Source organism: Budorcas taxicolor, chromosome 21 (assembly GCF_023091745.1).
Source record: "Budorcas taxicolor isolate Tak-1 chromosome 21, Takin1.1, whole genome shotgun sequence".
Classification (NCBI taxonomy): domain Eukaryota; kingdom Metazoa; phylum Chordata; class Mammalia; order Artiodactyla; family Bovidae; genus Budorcas; species Budorcas taxicolor.
Window position 1 is genome coordinate 67,232,149 of NC_068930.1, and position 17,238 is coordinate 67,249,386.

Consider the following 17,238-nt stretch of genomic DNA (forward strand, 5'->3'; position numbering starts at 1 on the left):
CTCATTTGATAAAGAATCCACCTGCCAATGCAGGAGACACTGGTTGGATCCCTGGGTCAGGAAGATCCAGGGAAGAAGGAAATAGCAACCAATCTGAAAGTTCCATGGACAGAGGAGCCTGGCAGGCTACAGTCCATGGGGTCACAAAAGCGTTGAATACAACTGAAGTGTCTTAGCATGCATTGAACTGGGTATCCTGATAACAAGACATTCTGGTTGGGACTGCAAGGGTAAGTAGCAACATTCTAGGTCGAAAGAAAAGTACCAAAAACACAAAGCATGTATGTGTGTGTGTGCTGTGCACCTCCTGGGCACAGCAGAAACACCACCCTCAAACCAATGGGGCAGCACCAGAACTTACATCTTAGAAAGCTCATGTCTACATTTTCTTAATTATAATGAATCATTGGCTTCCCTGGTAGTTCATCTGGTAAAGAATCCACCTGCAATGCAGGAAACCCCTGTTCAATCCCTGGGTCAGGAAGATGGCCTGGAGAAGGGATAGGCTACACACGCCAGTTTTTGTGGACTTCCCCAACGGCTCAGACAGTAAAGAATCCACCTGCAATGCAGAAGATCTGGGTTCGATCCCTGATTTGGGACTATCCCCTGGAGAAAGGAACGGCAACCCACTCCAGTATGCTTGCCTGGAGAATCCCACGGACAGAGGAGCCTGGCAGGCTACAGTCCATGTACTTGCAAAGAATCAGACACGACTGAGCAATTTTCACCTGAGAATTAAAGGTGACTTGTGTGGATCACCTGAGAATTGATGGTTTTTGACAATAAAAAGGAAACATGAGAATGTTTATCCAAAGTCCCACCATTGAAAGTCCAGCATGTAAACTCTGACTATTCACTCACAGTGAGAATTTAAAGATTCCTTTACAACCAGGGCCACTTTTTATTTTTGACGTGCAGCAGGCACAGTGCCCATAATATTTTCAGGGTCTTTGCAATGGATACTTTTAGAAGACAAAGTGTGCGAGAGTTCCAAAAAAGTAAATGTGGTTATATTCAGCAACTTACACTGAAGCATGTTCAACTTACTATTTTAATTTCAGCCACAACTGTGAAAACTCCCAAATGTCCAATAATAGAGAATTGATTGAATAGAATATGTTATGGCCATATTACAGTCACTTAAACAGTGACTTGCTACAAACAGAGCTGTAACAAGGTTTTTATGGATCCTAAGTACTGCTGCCTACATGAGCCTTTCCCTCCATTACAAATATATATATATATAATGTATATTATATATAACTATATTATATTATATGTATAACTATATTATACATAACTATATTACTTATAAATTTATAAGTAATAGATATATCTGTATAATATATTAAAATATATATGAAATATAAAACATATAAAATGTGTTATATATCTATACATGGTATGTTACTTATATGCTATAATATTTTTGTATATTTATAAAAGTTTTATGGGCTTCCATGGTTGGTCAGTGGTAAAGAACCCTCTTGTCATTCAACCCTCCTGTCAAACTTGCCAGAGAAACAAGTTTGATCCGTGGGTGAAGAAGATCCCCTGGAGAAGAAAATAGCAACCCACTCCAGGATCCTTGCCTGGAGAATCCCATGGACAGGAGAGCCTGGTGGGCTAGAGTTCATGGGGACACAACATAGTGACTAAACAGCAAAAAATATTATATATACTGCATAACACAGATATGTGTGCCTGTCTGTGTCCTCAGTTCTGTTCAACTCTTTGCCACCCCATAGACCGTAGCCTGCCAGGCTTCTCTGACCATGGAATTTTCCAGGCAAAAACACTGAAGCAGTTTGCCAGTTCCTACTCCAGGGAATCTTCCCGATCCAGGGATTGAAACTACATCTCTTGTGTCTGTTGCATTGGCAGGCAAATTCTTTAGTACTGCACTACTCTGAAAGCCTGACGCAGATATACAAATAATATATACTATATATATTTACATACATATATCCCTGGAGAAGGGAAAGGCTACCCACTCCAATATTCCTCTCTGGAGAATTCCATGGACTGTATAGTTTCAAAATATATATAATTATATACATATGTAATTATATATTTAATTATATATATATATATACTTGTGTGTATATATTATATGTTACATATATATGTGTGTATATATACAAATATATTACATGTATATTTAGTATCATATACTTTATAAAGTATAAACAAATTATATAAGTAATATATAAATATGAGAATTATACTATAAGTATAATAGGTTTTATATTTATGATATGAAAATAATATAATTGATGTTATTAACAATATATATAATTTATAATTGTCTATTTGTAATTTGCAAATAGAAGATACATGAAACAATATAGAATAATGCAATAAATATAATATAATATGACTTAGTGTAATATATTTTAAAATATACGTAGCTTGTGGAGGAAGAGGCTTTCTCCTTGGCAACTACTCAACCCGGTTTGCAGTGTGAAAACAGCCACAGACAATACTAAAGCAAAGGATCATGGCTGTGTGCCAATAAAATTTTATTTATAAACACTAAGATTTCATGTAATTTTGTATAATTTTTACATACCACACAGTATTCTTTTTTAAAAAAATGTTCTTCAACCATTGAAACACGTAAAAACTGCCCTTGGCCTCTGGGCACTATGGAAGCAAGTGGTGGATAGCATCTGGCCCACAGCTTTGGTCAGCCTTTGCTGAGCCTGACACAGAGAATGCAGAAGAGGGGCCAGACCTCAGAGTAGCACCCTGGGTTTTGCTCGCATTGCATTGACCTGAATAGGTCACATGGTCACCCAAAACACAAGGAGGGCTGGTGAGTGGAAGATGAAGGGAAGTCCAGCAAGAAGTGGGAGTGGGTCTGGATGAACACAGGAGAGCCTCTGTACTTACCTGCGAACACACACACTGAAGTGTGTGCGCTTCCAGCCCTGGACCTGGACACAGGGCTTCACACTCTGCCTCCTGAGGATGAAGCTGGGGGGATGCCCCTGCAGGAAATTTTCCCAGGGGCTTCGAGTAGACTGACCCTCTCCCTCCCAGGTACTTGGCCTCCCTCCTGCCTCAGCCTCTGGCACCTGCGCCTTTTTTGACCTGAGTCCTTCAGCCATACTTCCACTCTGCAAATTACTCCAAGTCTCAAAATAAGGTGGCATTATAAATTGAATGTAATTAAAGTGGGCTATTCAAGCATGCCTTTCTGTTTGCTTTTTATCTCTCGTGTCTCCTCTGCACATGTCAGGAAATCGTGTTCACCTCCCTGCAAGTCAATGGAAGAGAGTCACAGAATTACATCACAATAAAAAAGTTTCAAGTCCCGGCCCAGCTACCCAAGAAGTGCTACCCAAACCCCACCTTATAAATTGGTTGTGGCTGTTTCCCCTGATTGTCTAGCAACTTGTTTTCAGAAATTCCTAACTACATTTTCTTGATAAAATATTAAATGGATTCCTTGGGATAATGTGCAGTTTCTCAGCCTGTGATCGATTTAAGACCCAAATATAGTACGCTGCGTGAATCTGCTCCGTGAAGGAGCCAGGGCCCTTATAAACAATGCCAGGAAAGACAGTAAATGTGATGACTGACTCTGAATAAAAGAAAACTAGAAACCAGGACCAAACACAACATGGGAAGATAAAGAACTCTAAATTACAAGGTACTGTGGCGTGAGCTGCTGAGTACTCTGTAATTCAAGAGGCTGTTGCTAGAATGCTAATTCTGCCCGTTTTAATGCCACCTAATTCTCTGTTCAGGAGAAAAACAGCTAAGAGTCTATCAATTTATCATTGATTTTCCTATTTCAAAAAATGTTAGCAGATGTTCAGTCTATTCAGTGTCTCAGGCAGGAGTCGCATTTTTGAAATATCTTGCCAATCTTAACTATACATGTAGAAGGCAGTCAGAACTCTAGTAACTAGTCAGAAGGCAAATTTGGTGTTTGAGATAGAACTTGGGGATCACGTGTGTGTGGTGGTTTAGTCGCTAAGTCATGTCCGACTCTTTTCGACCCTATAGACTGTAGCCTGCCAGGCTCCTCTGTCCATAGGATCCTCCAGGCGAGAACACTGGGGTGGGCTGCCATTTCCTTCTCCAGAGGATCTTTCCGACCCAGGAATCAAACTCGGGGGTCCTGTATTGTAGGCAGATTTTTTTACTGACTGAGCTATGAGGGAAGTTTGTGTAGAAGGTGGGAAAGCCAAGGGCATTGAGGGTAAGGTGCCAGGATCACTGTTAACTCGAATGTCCACCATGAACTCCTTGCCCGTCTTCCAGTGTGGCCCATCTATTCCTGAAGGCCCCAGCAGAGGCCCTGCCTCCCCTCGCCCCCTCCCCATCAGATGACAAAGGTGAACACACTATCTCCTGAACCCGGCTGCTTCTCTCTGTTCCTATTATCACCACCCCTCTCCCAATAACAATCTTCTTGCTACATAAATTCCTGCTACCCCCTCTGCAGCGATGCATTGGAACTAGAGATCACTTTTTAATTTTATTTTTTTGAAGTGTAGTGGAGTTACAGTGATGTGATAATTTCTGCTATATAGCAAAGTGATTCAGTTATACATGAGCATCTTCTTTTTCATATTCTTCTCCATTATGGTTTATCAGAGGATATTGAAGATATCCTGTGCTCTACAGATGGACCTTGCTGTTTATCCATCCTCTATACAATAGTTTGGACAGAAATCCTCTTAGAATACAAATCTGCTCAGGCCATTTCTCAGCTTTGCATGATTCAATGAGTTCTCATTGTCTTAGGATAAAGTGAGGTGACCATACACCCCAGTTTGCCCAGTATCATCCCAGGACATGCCTATCATCCCAGCATCATGGTGAGACACACCTGCTTTTATGATCTCAAGTGTCCCTGTTTGAATGCTAAGTGTTATGCTCATCCTGGTTCATGTCCGGTATCTGTACTGTGCTCACCCATCCTGTTCCCTTGCCCTCTGCCCTGTAGACCCTCTAGCCTGAGGCTTGTTGCTTAGGAAGTGGTTTGCTCCCTCCTAACATGGGTGGTCTTCCCCATCTGAAACACTCTGCACCTCCCCACACCCTCACCAGATGTTTGTGTGACTCACATGTAGCCTACAGAGTGAAACCAGCTCAGTCCCTTGACTTCATTGTCCTTCTTGCTGTTGTTTAGTCGCTAAGTTGTGTCCAGCTCTTTGCAAGCCCCTGGACTGTAGCCCGCCAGGCTCCTATGTCCATGGGACTTTCCAGGCAAGAATACTGGAGTGGATTGCTATTTCCTTCTCCAGGGAATCTTCCCGACCCAGGGATCAAACCTGTGTCTCCTGCATTGGCAGACGTATTCTTTACCACTGAGGCACCAGGGAAGCCTACACATAGGATTGAGGACAGCACCGTTTAATAGAACCTTCTGCAAAGATAGAACGTCCCAGATTTTCACTGTCCATATGCCAGCCCCATGCGGTCACTGAGTACTGAAATGAGGAACTGAGTGTTGAATTCTAATCAATTTCAATTAATGTAAATTTAAATAGTAGCAACCCTATTGGACAGTACAAGTTAAGAGGCAATGACCAATGTAAGGATCTAAAGGGACTGGAATTAATACAATTCTGCCAGAGTTTTCAGAACTGTTTAAAAGAAAGAAAGCCAAACGATTTGAAGACCCACTGAAGAAAGAAAGAAAAGGGGAAAACACATGCACACAGCTGGGCTTAAGGAAGATTCATGGAGCAGCACTTGGGTAGAGTTAGGGGTGGTGGGAGTAGAGAGAGAGGAGGTAGAAAGATAAGAAAAGATGCCTTTCACTTTATCATCAGCCAGTTAACTTGATAAATCAGCCTTGACACTTGACATCAGCTTAGTAGTAAAACCTAGACCCCAGAAGCTCCTCTAGTCAGCGGGATGATTCTCAGGCAGGTCATTAGGTCAGAGCAAGAGTGAGCCCCTGTGGCCACATGCAAGTATAAATCAGAGGACTGGCTATCAGGCTAAAAGGTTAAGACCTCGGGGTGAGGCCACGTGTTATTTCACTGGTTTGTTAGAGAATGTGTTAAACTGGTTGGAAATTGCTTTAGTACCAGAGCACAGTCTCAAAGATAAAGACGTTTCCCAAGTAGTTCCTATGAAAGCTGACAGATTCAGCCAGCTTCTGCTTTGTCCTTCTTTCTCTTTGACCTTCCAAGCCATCTATCTTGAAACCCCTGTCTTCTCATCAATAAAATATGTATAATAATGGTATTGACCTGGTAGCACTATTATGACAATTACATGTAATGTTTATTTCATTCCTAATGCAGAGTATTAAAAAAGCAGAGACATTACTTTGCAAACACAGGTCCAACAAGTTAAAGCTATGGTTTTTCCAACAGTTACGTATGGATGTGAGAGCTGGACCATAAATAGGGCTGAGCACTAAAGAACTGATGCTTTAGAACTGTGGTGTTGGAGAAGACCCTTGAGAGTTCCTTGAACTGCAAGGAGATCAAACCAGTCCATCCTAAAGTAAATCAGTCTTGAATATTCATTGGAAGAACTGATGCTGAAGCTGAAGCTCCAATACTTTGGCCACCTGATGTGAAGAACTGACTCACTGGAAAAGACCCTGATGCTAGGAAAGACTGAAGGCAAGAGGAGAAGGGGACGACAGAGGATGAGATGGTTGGATGGCATCACCAACACAATGGACATGAGTTTGAGCAAGCTCCAGGAGTTGGTGATGGACTGGGAAGCCAGGTGTGCTGCAGTCCATGGGGTCACAAAGAATCGGACACAACTGAGCAACTGAGCCGAACTGAATGCAGAGAAGCAGCTCTTATAAGTATGTATATGTGTTCTACAGTACCTCTCTAATGTCCTCTCATGGGCTTTGTCTTTTTCCATTACTTTATTCATAATCTTCAAAGACATCACCAGCCCTCATACAACATAAATATAAAGACACAGTGCTTGAATTTGTCAGCAAGAAGTCTCTTTTTCATCTTGGTCATAATATTGCTGTCACAGGACAGGTAATTATTCCTTCTGCTGTGTGACAGTGAAAGTTGCTATAAATGAAAAGATATGAAATAAATCCCTCATACCTAAAATGATACTAGTGTTAGTAATGATTATCACTATAAAAGTTGTTGTTTAGTTGCTAATTTGTGTCCAACTCTTTCAGATCCCATGGACTGCAGTGTGCCAGGCCTCCCTGTCCTTCACTATCTCCCGGAGTTTGCCCAAACTCATGTCCATTAAGTCAAATACAAAAGTAATAAAATAATAAAAATAAATGGCCAGGAAAGAGTCCACCTTTGTACCCCCTGAGCCTCGAAGGGAAAGAAACAGACTCCTACCGATTCAACCCACCTGCATATCAGACTTTCTTCCTCACAGCGGGGCATCCCACTCTGCCTTTCCCCTACTCTCTGGGAAATACTAACAGCATCGAGGGTCACCAGGGAGTGGTAAGGAGGAGAAAGTAGAGAGGCGGGGATAGGCCCTGCCAAGCCCAGGAAGCCATGTTAAGGACAGGGGACTCTGTCAGAAGACATGAAACATACAACCAGTGAAGAATATTAAAGGAATGGCTTGCCGGAACTGAGAAGGACCCAGACCAAAGGTTCTGGAGCTCAGGCATCAGGGAAGGCTATGCATTTTTTCCTCGTGGAAGTTACAGTCTCTTGTATATAGACTTGTGATCTCAGATTATCTGCATCTTCCCACTTGAGTTGGAGAATAAATTAAAAAATTAAAAAATAAATAAATAAAGGTAGATGGAACAGCTGGGAGGCTGCTGAAATAGCCCAATAAAGAGCAGTTGGGGCCTAGGGGGCTGTGTCAGCAGGAGAGAAGAAGGCTGGGTACTTAAAGAAGATGTTTTGAAAAAAACACATAGCAATGTATCATCAGGGTTTCATGTCTGTCAATAATGTGCTAACATGAATAAAGAAGAACAAGATTTCCTAGTGATACATATTTTCACTCCAAAAGATCACTCCACATTTAATGGCACTCACTCTTTCCTTCCAACTTACCAAATCTCTCTTGAAGTTCAAGTCAATATTCTTTTGGTTTGATACCACTGGTGATGACAGTTTAGCCTTCTCTGGATTATAAAGATTTTAGAGATGAACAGTTTGCTGTCTCAGCAACTCAAAGTCTTCCCTTTCTTTGGCTTGAGCTGAAAAATGTAATGCTGAGTTCCTGGAAGACCCATGTGATGGAAATATCTGGGCTATCCTTTCTCATTCCTCATCTTCCAGGTGCCTTCAACCCATCCAGCCATCACAGTCATAATTCCTCACTTCTCCAGCTCACTTGAATGCCACTGTCTATGAGATATTGAAAGTGAAAGTCACTCAGTACTGTCTGACTCTTTGGGACCCCATGGACTGTAGAGTTCTTGGAATTCTCCAGGCCAGAATACTGGAGTGGATAGCCTTTCCCCTCTCCAATCCAGGGATCAAACCTAGGTCTCTCACAATGCAGACAGATACTTTACCAGCTGAGCCACAAGGGAAGCCCAAGAATACTGGAGTGGGTAGCCTGTCCCTTCTCCAGTGGATCTTCCTGACCCTGGAATCAAACTGGGGTCTCCTGCATTACAGGCAGATTCTTTACCAGCTGAGCTCTCAGGGAAGCCCTATGACATATTAGTGCACATAAAGAAGTCCTCTGCAATTCATCTCTCAATTAGAATCTTGCTTGATTTTCACCATTCCTTTAAGACTATCTTTTCTGGAATATGTTGGGGTTTTAGAAACTAGAAGAGTATACAGAAAGCTACAAACTGTCTCTCTAGAAAAATGTACATTTGCACTCATCCATAAAATTCCATGTACAATTTTGGAGGTCTCAAGACTCCTAAAACACAACTATGGATCCTTCACTGAGTCAAGACACCACATAACCCAACTTCCAGGCTTATGTTCTTTCACTGGGTTTCCCAGGTGACTCAGCAGCAAAGAATCCATCTGCCTATGCAGGAGACACAAGAAACAAGGGTTTGATCCTTGGGGTGGGGAGAACCCCTAGAGGAGGTAATGGCAACCACTAGAGTATTCTTGCTTGAAAAACTCCCATGGACAAAGGAACTTGGCAAGCTAAAATCTATGGGGTCACAGAAGAGTCAGACACGACTCAGCAACTGAGCCCACACACACACGTTTTAATTGGGATAGATTGTACTACGCATGTTGGTATTATTGCCTCAGTAAAACTTCAAGCTCTCTGAAAACTACAAGCCTATCCTTTGCTACTTGGCTCCTGGAGGGTGGATTGGTAGGATCTGAGGTGGTGTAGACCTGAGTTGGTACCTAATTGCATGGAATGTTCGCTGGGTAATCCGAAGCACATCAATGAAACATTCTCAGCTTCACTTCCTGTACTTGCCAGTAGGAGGGAGCAGCTGTGCCTAACACACAGTTTGGCTTTGGAGAGCATGTGAGATTGTCTATTAAAATATCCAGTCTGCTGTGGGCACGTGGTAGAGATTCCTTAAATTTCCTCAATGTTAGTTCACTTATCTCAGGAAAGACTTTTCAAATAGAGAAAGGTCTTGAAAACATTGTTGAAGTCTGTGGAACTGATCATGAAATGGACACAGAAATAAAAAGAAGAGAAATAAATACAAATCATCAATAGCATCACCTCTAAGATTTGCGGCTCACTTAAAACTGTGAGTATTAATTTAAAAGTAAGGTCTGTGACCAAAGATATGTAAGAATATATAGCTAACAGGCAGATTATATTTCCATACTTCTGCAATAGTCCACACTTTGAGCTTTGTTTTCCCCCAAACAGTCTATAAATAAATTAGGAATCTTCAGTGGCAAATAACAGAATCCTTTATCTGAACTGACGGACCACAGAAAGGATTAGCTGGCCAGGAAAGGTCACCTGTTTACCTAAAAATCAGGTAAAACTTTTTTTTTTGGTCTTCAGTAAAGGGTGTGACTTCTTTTTCTTTTTTTAAATTGTATTTATTTAATCATTTCTCTGCATTGGTCTTAACTGCAGCATGCGGGGTCTTGATTGCAGCAGGTGAGATCTTTTGCAGAAGGGAGCAGGCTTCTCTAGTTGCAGCTTGTGGACTTCAGAGTTTCAGTACTTGCAGAGCTTGGGCTTACTTCCCCCACAGTATGTGGGATCGTAGCTCCCAACCAGGGTTTGGACCCATGTCCTCTGAATCGGAAGGTGGATTCTTAACTACTGGACCTCCATGATGTGAATTCTAGATTCCCTTCTCCTGTCTCCCCCTTCCCTTCTCTCCTCTTTCCCAGGTCCCTCTGTTTCTAAGCCCTGTTCTTCTGCAGGGTCTCTCTTAATAGCCCCAGTAAGGCTGCCAGCAGCTCCCAGGCCTACGTGTTTTTCTCCAGATTTCCAATGGAAACAAAGAATCTGCTTCCCATAAAGATCATTTGGAATCAAGTCTCATTGGCATTGGTTGGTCTGAGCAGAGTCATGAGACCCTCATTGGACAGACTGATTTCTGTGCCCACTGGTTGGGACATGCTAGTTGTCTTGTACCCAAGGATCTATCTCTGGAAATGGAGATGGTATCTAGTGTTGGCTAAGCCATGTGCCTACAAAAAACCTGGTTTGGGGGAGGGGATGTAGTGGGTTGAATGGTGGATGCATGACCTCAGAATGTGACTTTACCTGGTATAAGAGCCTTTGCAAATGCAGTTAAGGATCTGGAGATGAGATCATCTTGGATTAGCACAGGCCCCAAATCCAGTAACAAGATGCGCTCACAAGAGAGAGAAAAAGAGAAAACACAAGCACACACAAAGGAAGGTCATATGAAGTCAGGCAGAGCTTGCACTCATGCTTCCGGGAGCCCTGGGAAGCCGGGAAGAGACCAGGAAGGAGTCGTCCCTGAAGCCTGCAACTCTGCCAACACTTTGATTTCAAATGTAAAGCCCCCAGCTCTGTGAGGGAATACATTTCTATTGGTTTAGGCCACCCCAGTTTGTAGTAATTTGTTACAGCAATCCTGGGAATCTAGGGCAGGGTAAGAGACAGGGAACAGAAGCTAGAGAAGTAGCCAGAAGAACCCACTAGGAAGACACATTAGTAGAAACAAACTACTGAGAATCAGGGAAAAAATAATGTATTTGCCAAACGGGCAGTGAGTTCTCAGATAGTGTCAATCAAGATAGGTACTTGTAAGGGATTAATGGATGAAACAAAGTCCCTGTCCTCAACGGGCCCAATATCTAATGGTGAGACAAGCAAACAGAACGGAAAGCCCCAGCGCGGTGAGGACAGTGAGAGCAGTCTCTCCTCTCGGCAGGCAGCTTTGCAAAGGGATGGGATGTCAGAGGCATCACAGCAAAAGCTGCCTTAAGGAGATAAGCCTTGGTTTGGATCTAATAAGCCGAGAAAGAGTTAAATCAGCAAGGAAGAAGAGAACACATTTGCCCCTGAGTCTACATTCTCTTGAGGACTTCCAGGTTCCCAGTGAGAAACTTGGCAAATCTTTTGGACTCTCCAGGGAATCTTTCACTCCTCACTTCTCCACTCCTTCAGCGAGCACATTCACGGGTCCTCCTGGGGCACACTCTGTCTCTGGAGCTTCTCCCCCTTGGAGGCACACATTCCCCATGGTACGCCTTCCTGTTTTCCTGTGTTTTCTGCACACCATCAAGCTGAGCCTTCTTTTCCCCTTAGTTCTGACAACCAGATCCGTTAAGGCTGGTTGCCTCCATTTGCCTTGGACACATCTTCTGCATATAGATTGATGAGTTTAATCAGCGAATCAGGAGAAAGCCTTGGGCATCAATCACTGTCAACGTGCCTTCTTTCTAATTTCTGATTTGCTGCTTTCCCCCGCTATGAAGGCAATCACATAGCTTCTCTTAAAGGTGATGCTGAAATGCTCAAAGTTTTGAATTTGCCTCTGGTAGGAAAGCTCTGATAACATCTTTCAGTTTAATCAGTCAGAGAGAAAGAGGCAGTGGAGAGAAAGAGAGGGGAGGAGGGGATGGCTGGCTTCTCTTCCGGGGTCATGCTTCTCCGAAGAAGGTTCCTGTGTCTTCACAGGCGTCTCACTCTTGACCACGAGTTACTCAAGATCCAGGTTGAGGGAGATGGTGCTATTAGTTAATTTAGAATTTGAAGGAGCCTGTTTGCTATTTCTTACATTGCCACACTGCTAGCCTCTTATCTTCGATTCACTTTTAAAAAGCATCCTGGCAGGACAGAGACACAAGAAACTTTTCTCTCTTTTTGTGTGTTCTGTTGAGATAAAAGCCTGTGTTTCCATGAGTGTTTTACAAAGACGCAATAGCACGATGCTACCCAGAGTTTCCAGGCTTCCCTTGTGGCTCAACTGGTAAAGAGCCTGTCTGCAATGTGAGGGACCTGGGTTCAATCCCTGGGTTGGGAAAGATCCCTTAGAGAAGGGAAAGGCTACCCACTCCAGTATTCTGGCCTGGAGAATTCCACGGACTGTAAAGCCCATGGGGTCACAAAGGGTTGAACACAACTGAGTGACTTTCACTTTCACCTCCATCCAGACTCTCCAAACCCTGGGTCCTCCACTAGACTGTTCTGACAGCCTTCATCAGTTCTTGCATATGGATTTCACCTGCAAAATCCACCTGTCATCCTGCCCGACACAGGAAACACAATCTGATGGTGTCACCCCCACAAAACCAGAAAATAGGTCTGATTTTTCAACAAGAGTTCAGAACTCTTGCACCGATATTCCTTCAGTAATCCACATACTAATCCATATGTTTAACAAATATGCATTAAGTGTTTGCTATGTGAAAGAAGGAGAAGGAATACTCCAGTATTCTTGCCTGGAAAATCCCACGAACAGAAGAGCCTGGCAAACTACACAGTCCCCGGGGTCACAGAGTTGGATGCCACTTAATGACTAAACAACAAATATGGAAGGAACTATTTTAGATTCTGCACAAACAGCAATGAAAAAAACTGCTCTGCTTCTCATAGAGGTTATATTGTGGTGTGCAAGGCTTTCCATGATCTGGACCCAATATAATTTTGAATTAATATATTGAGGTATAATTTACTTTAAAATGAAGCTCTTTTAAGTACAATTTAGTGTGGTTTGAGTAAAGAATAAACCCATGCAATCACCACCACAGTCATGAGAGCATTTTCATCACCCCAAATTTCTCTCTTGCTTCTTTTCTAGACCCACCCCCCGCCCCGGCGCACTGTCTTAGGCAACCACTGCTTACCTTCCTGCCATTCTACATAGCTTTGTCTTCCCAGAGTTCCAGATAATAGAGTCATACTGCATGTGCCATTTACGTCTGGCTACTTTGACTGACATGATATTCCCAGATCAATCTCATTGGCTTTAAGTCTCATCAATCTGATACACTGCAAAATGTCCTCCACTTCTCAATACATGAGAATTCAAGCACTGTCACATTTTCTCCAACACTGGGTTTTGTTTGTCTTTTAAATTTTAATCATTTTAGTGTGTGTGTGATGCAGCATCTACTTGCAGTTTTAATGTGTGTATTTCTGATTTCAAATCCTAAAAGATGATGCTGTTAAAGTGCTGCACTCAATATGCCAGCAAATTTGGAAAACTCAGCAGTGGCCATCGCACTGGAAAAGGTCAGTTTTCATTCCAATCCCAAAGAAAGGCAATGCCAAAGAATATTCAAATTACCACACAATTGCACTCATCTCACACCCTAGCAAAGTAATGATCAAAATTAGCCAAGCCAGGCTTCAACAGTACTTGAACCACAAACTTGCAGATTTTCAAGCTGGATTTAGAAAAGGCAGAGGAACCAGAAATCAAATTGCCAACACTGAAGTTTCAGCTTCAGCATCAATCCTTCCAATGAATATCCAGGACTGATTTCCTTTAGGATTGACTGGTTGGATCTCCACAGACTGGTTCCAAATTGGGAAAAGCTATATATTGTCACCCTGCTTAATTATCTTATATGCAGAGTACATCATGCAAAATGCCAGGCTGGATGAAGCACAAGCCAGAATTAAGACTGCTGGAAGAAATATCAATAACCTCAGGTACACAGATGATACCACCCTTATGGAAGAAAGCAAAGAAAAACTAAAGAGCCTCGTGATGAAAGTGAAAGAGGAGAGAAAAAAAGTTGGCTTAAAACTCAACATTCAAAAAGTGAACACCATAGCATCCAGTCCCATCACTTCATGACAAATAGATGGGGAAACAATGGAAACAGTGACAGGGTTTATTTTCTTGGGCTCCAAAGTCACTGCAGATGGTGACTACAGTCATGAAATTAAGACGCTTACTCCTTGGAAGAAAAGTTATGACCAACCTAGACAGCATATTAAAAAGCAGAGACATTACTTTGCCAACAAAGGTCCATCTAGTCAAAGCTATGGTTTCTCCAGTAGTCATGTATGGATGTGAGAGTTGGACTATAAAGAAAGCTGAGCACCAAAGAATTGATGCTTTTGAACTGTGGTGTTGGAGAAGACTCTTAAGAGTCCTTTGGACTGCAAGGAGATCCAACCAGTCCATCCTCAAGGAAACCAATCCTGAATATTCATTGGAAGGACTGATGTTGAAGCTGAAACTCCAATACTTTGGCCACCTGATGTGAAGAACTGACTCATTGGAAAAGACCCTGATGCTGGGAAAGATTGGAGGCAGGAGGAGAGGGGGACAACAGAGGATGAGGTAGTTGGATGGCATCACTGACTCAATGGACATGAGTTTGAGTAAGCTCTGGAGTTGGTGATGGTCAGGGAAGCCTGGCATGCTGCATTCCATGGGGTCACAATGAGTCAGACATGACTGAGCAATTGAACTGACTGACTAACTGCTAATTAATGTTGTTGAATTTATTTTTAAAAGTGTATTGACTCTCTGTATATCTTCCTTTGTAAATTGTTGTTTTAAAACTTGTTCTCAGCCATTACAAAGAATATATTTGAATCAGTTCTAATGAGGTGGATGAAACTGGAGCCTATTATACAGAGTGAAGTAAGCCAGAAAGAAAAACACCAATACAGTATATTAATGCACATATATGGAATTTAGAAAGATGGTAATGATAACCCTATATGCGAGACAGCAGAAGAGTCACAGATGTATAGAACAGTCTTTTGGACTCTGTGGGAGAGGGCAAGCGTGGGATGATTTGGGAGAATGGCATTGAAACATGTATATTATCATATGTGAAATGGATCACCAGTCCAGGTTCAATGCATGAGACAGGGTGCTTGGGGCTGGTGCACTGGGATGACCCAGAAGGATGTGATGGGGAGGGAGGTGGTGGGGGTGGGGGGAGTCAGGATGGGGAACACATGTATACCCGTGGTGGATTCACATCAGTGTATGGCAAAATCACTACAATATTGTAAAGTAATTAGCCTCCAATTAAAGAAGGTTGGTGGTTTACCATAAATTTAGTTGCAGGTGAAGTTGTCTGGATACTAGTCCTTTGTCAGATGTGTATATTGTATGTATGAAATTGTGTACCTTACTTTTTCATTTTCTTGGTTTCTTCCAAAGAGCAGGTGCTTTTAACTTAGCACTGCATTTTTTCTTTTACAGTTTGTAAATGATATCTTTGCCTACCTCACTTGGGTGTACATGTGTTCCCCATCCTGACTCCCCCCACCCCGACCACCTCCCTCCCCATCACATCCTTCTGGGTCATCCCAGTGCACCAGCCCCAAGTGAGGCAAGTAATTTTTCTCTGTTCCTTTTAAAAGTTTTAATACATTGACATGAATCCACCACGGGCGCACATGCGCTCCCAAACATGAACCCCCCTCCCACCTCCCCCCCCATAACATCTCTCTGGGTCATCCCCGTGCAACAAAACCAATACAGTATTGCAAAGTAAAATAAAGTAAAAATAAAAATTAAAAAAAAAAAGAGGAAAAAATAAAAAAATAAATAAAAGTTTTAATACTTTCTAGTTTACTTTGATTTCTCTGACCTATCGCAGTTTAATTTTCCTTTGAGGCATGAGGTTTTATTTCCCACCACCACCCTCAAACTCCAAAGTTGTGCCAGTAGCTCTACTTTGAAAAGACTATCCTTTCCCTGGTTGGTCCTTTATTGGAAATTATTTGACAAACTCCTTGTGAGTTTATCTCTGATTTAGCTGTGCTGTTCCATTGATCTAGATGTCAGTCTTCACATACTGACTTTACCTTTATTCAAATAGGGGTTGATTTTTTTTCTTTCAGCATTTAAATACGTCATTCAATTGTTTTCAGACTTGTATACCCTCTGACAAGAAACCGCATGATTATTTTTAAATTTGCCTCTTTGTATGGAAAGTACCAGTGTCTCAGGCTGCTTTTTAAAAAATAGACTTCAAAATATTTTAGAACAGTTTTAAATTTAGAGAATTATTACAAAGATAATACAGAGAGTTCCTGTATACACCACACAAGATTTTTACCATCTTAATAGGGTAAATGTGTCACAGTTCATGAACTGATATTGATACAGTATTATTAACCACAGTCCATGCTTTATTCAGATTTTCTCATTTTTTTTTTCTAATGTCTTTTTGTGTCCCAGGGTCCTAACCAGGGTCCCATATTATGTTCAGTCTTCATGTCTCTTTAGATTTCCCTAAACTACAATGGTTTCCCAAACTTCATAATAGCAACGTGGTTTATCACTGGTCATGCTGACCTTGATCCCCTGGCTGAGATGCTGTTCATCAGGGATCACTCTGGCTTCTTTGTGGTCCATGGGTGTTGAGGTGTTGCCATAGATACCTGCAGACACTCAGTCTCCCCAGGGCAGGGCTGGTGATGAGAGCATGTTGCTGCAGCTCCCTGTCTCCAGGGCCCTCTGAGGGGGCCTCATCCTCTCCATGTCCTGCAGAATTAGGGGGAAGCCTATTCACTTTCTGCTTGGAGTCTAAAGGCCATCACATTTCTGTGAAAAGCCATCAGACTTTCTGTGGAAAATTAAATCAGGTACTACTCTTCAGGATATTTCCATTTTATTGAGGATAAAGTACAATATAATTAATGAAACCTCTCAAGGTGCTACAACCCCATTCTCCAAACCATCTGCATCTCCTGCAGGCATGGAGTCATGGTGAGGGCAGAAAATACACATGCTTTGCTAATATTCTGAGCCTGGCACATGGCCTGTAACACAGTTGTTCAGTTGCTAAATCATGTCCAACTCTTTGTGACTCCATGGACTGCAGCAGGCCAGGCTTCCCTGTCCTTCACTATCTCCCAGACTTTGCTCAAAGCTCATGTCCATGGATTTGGTGATGTCATCCATCTCATCCTCTGATGCCCTTC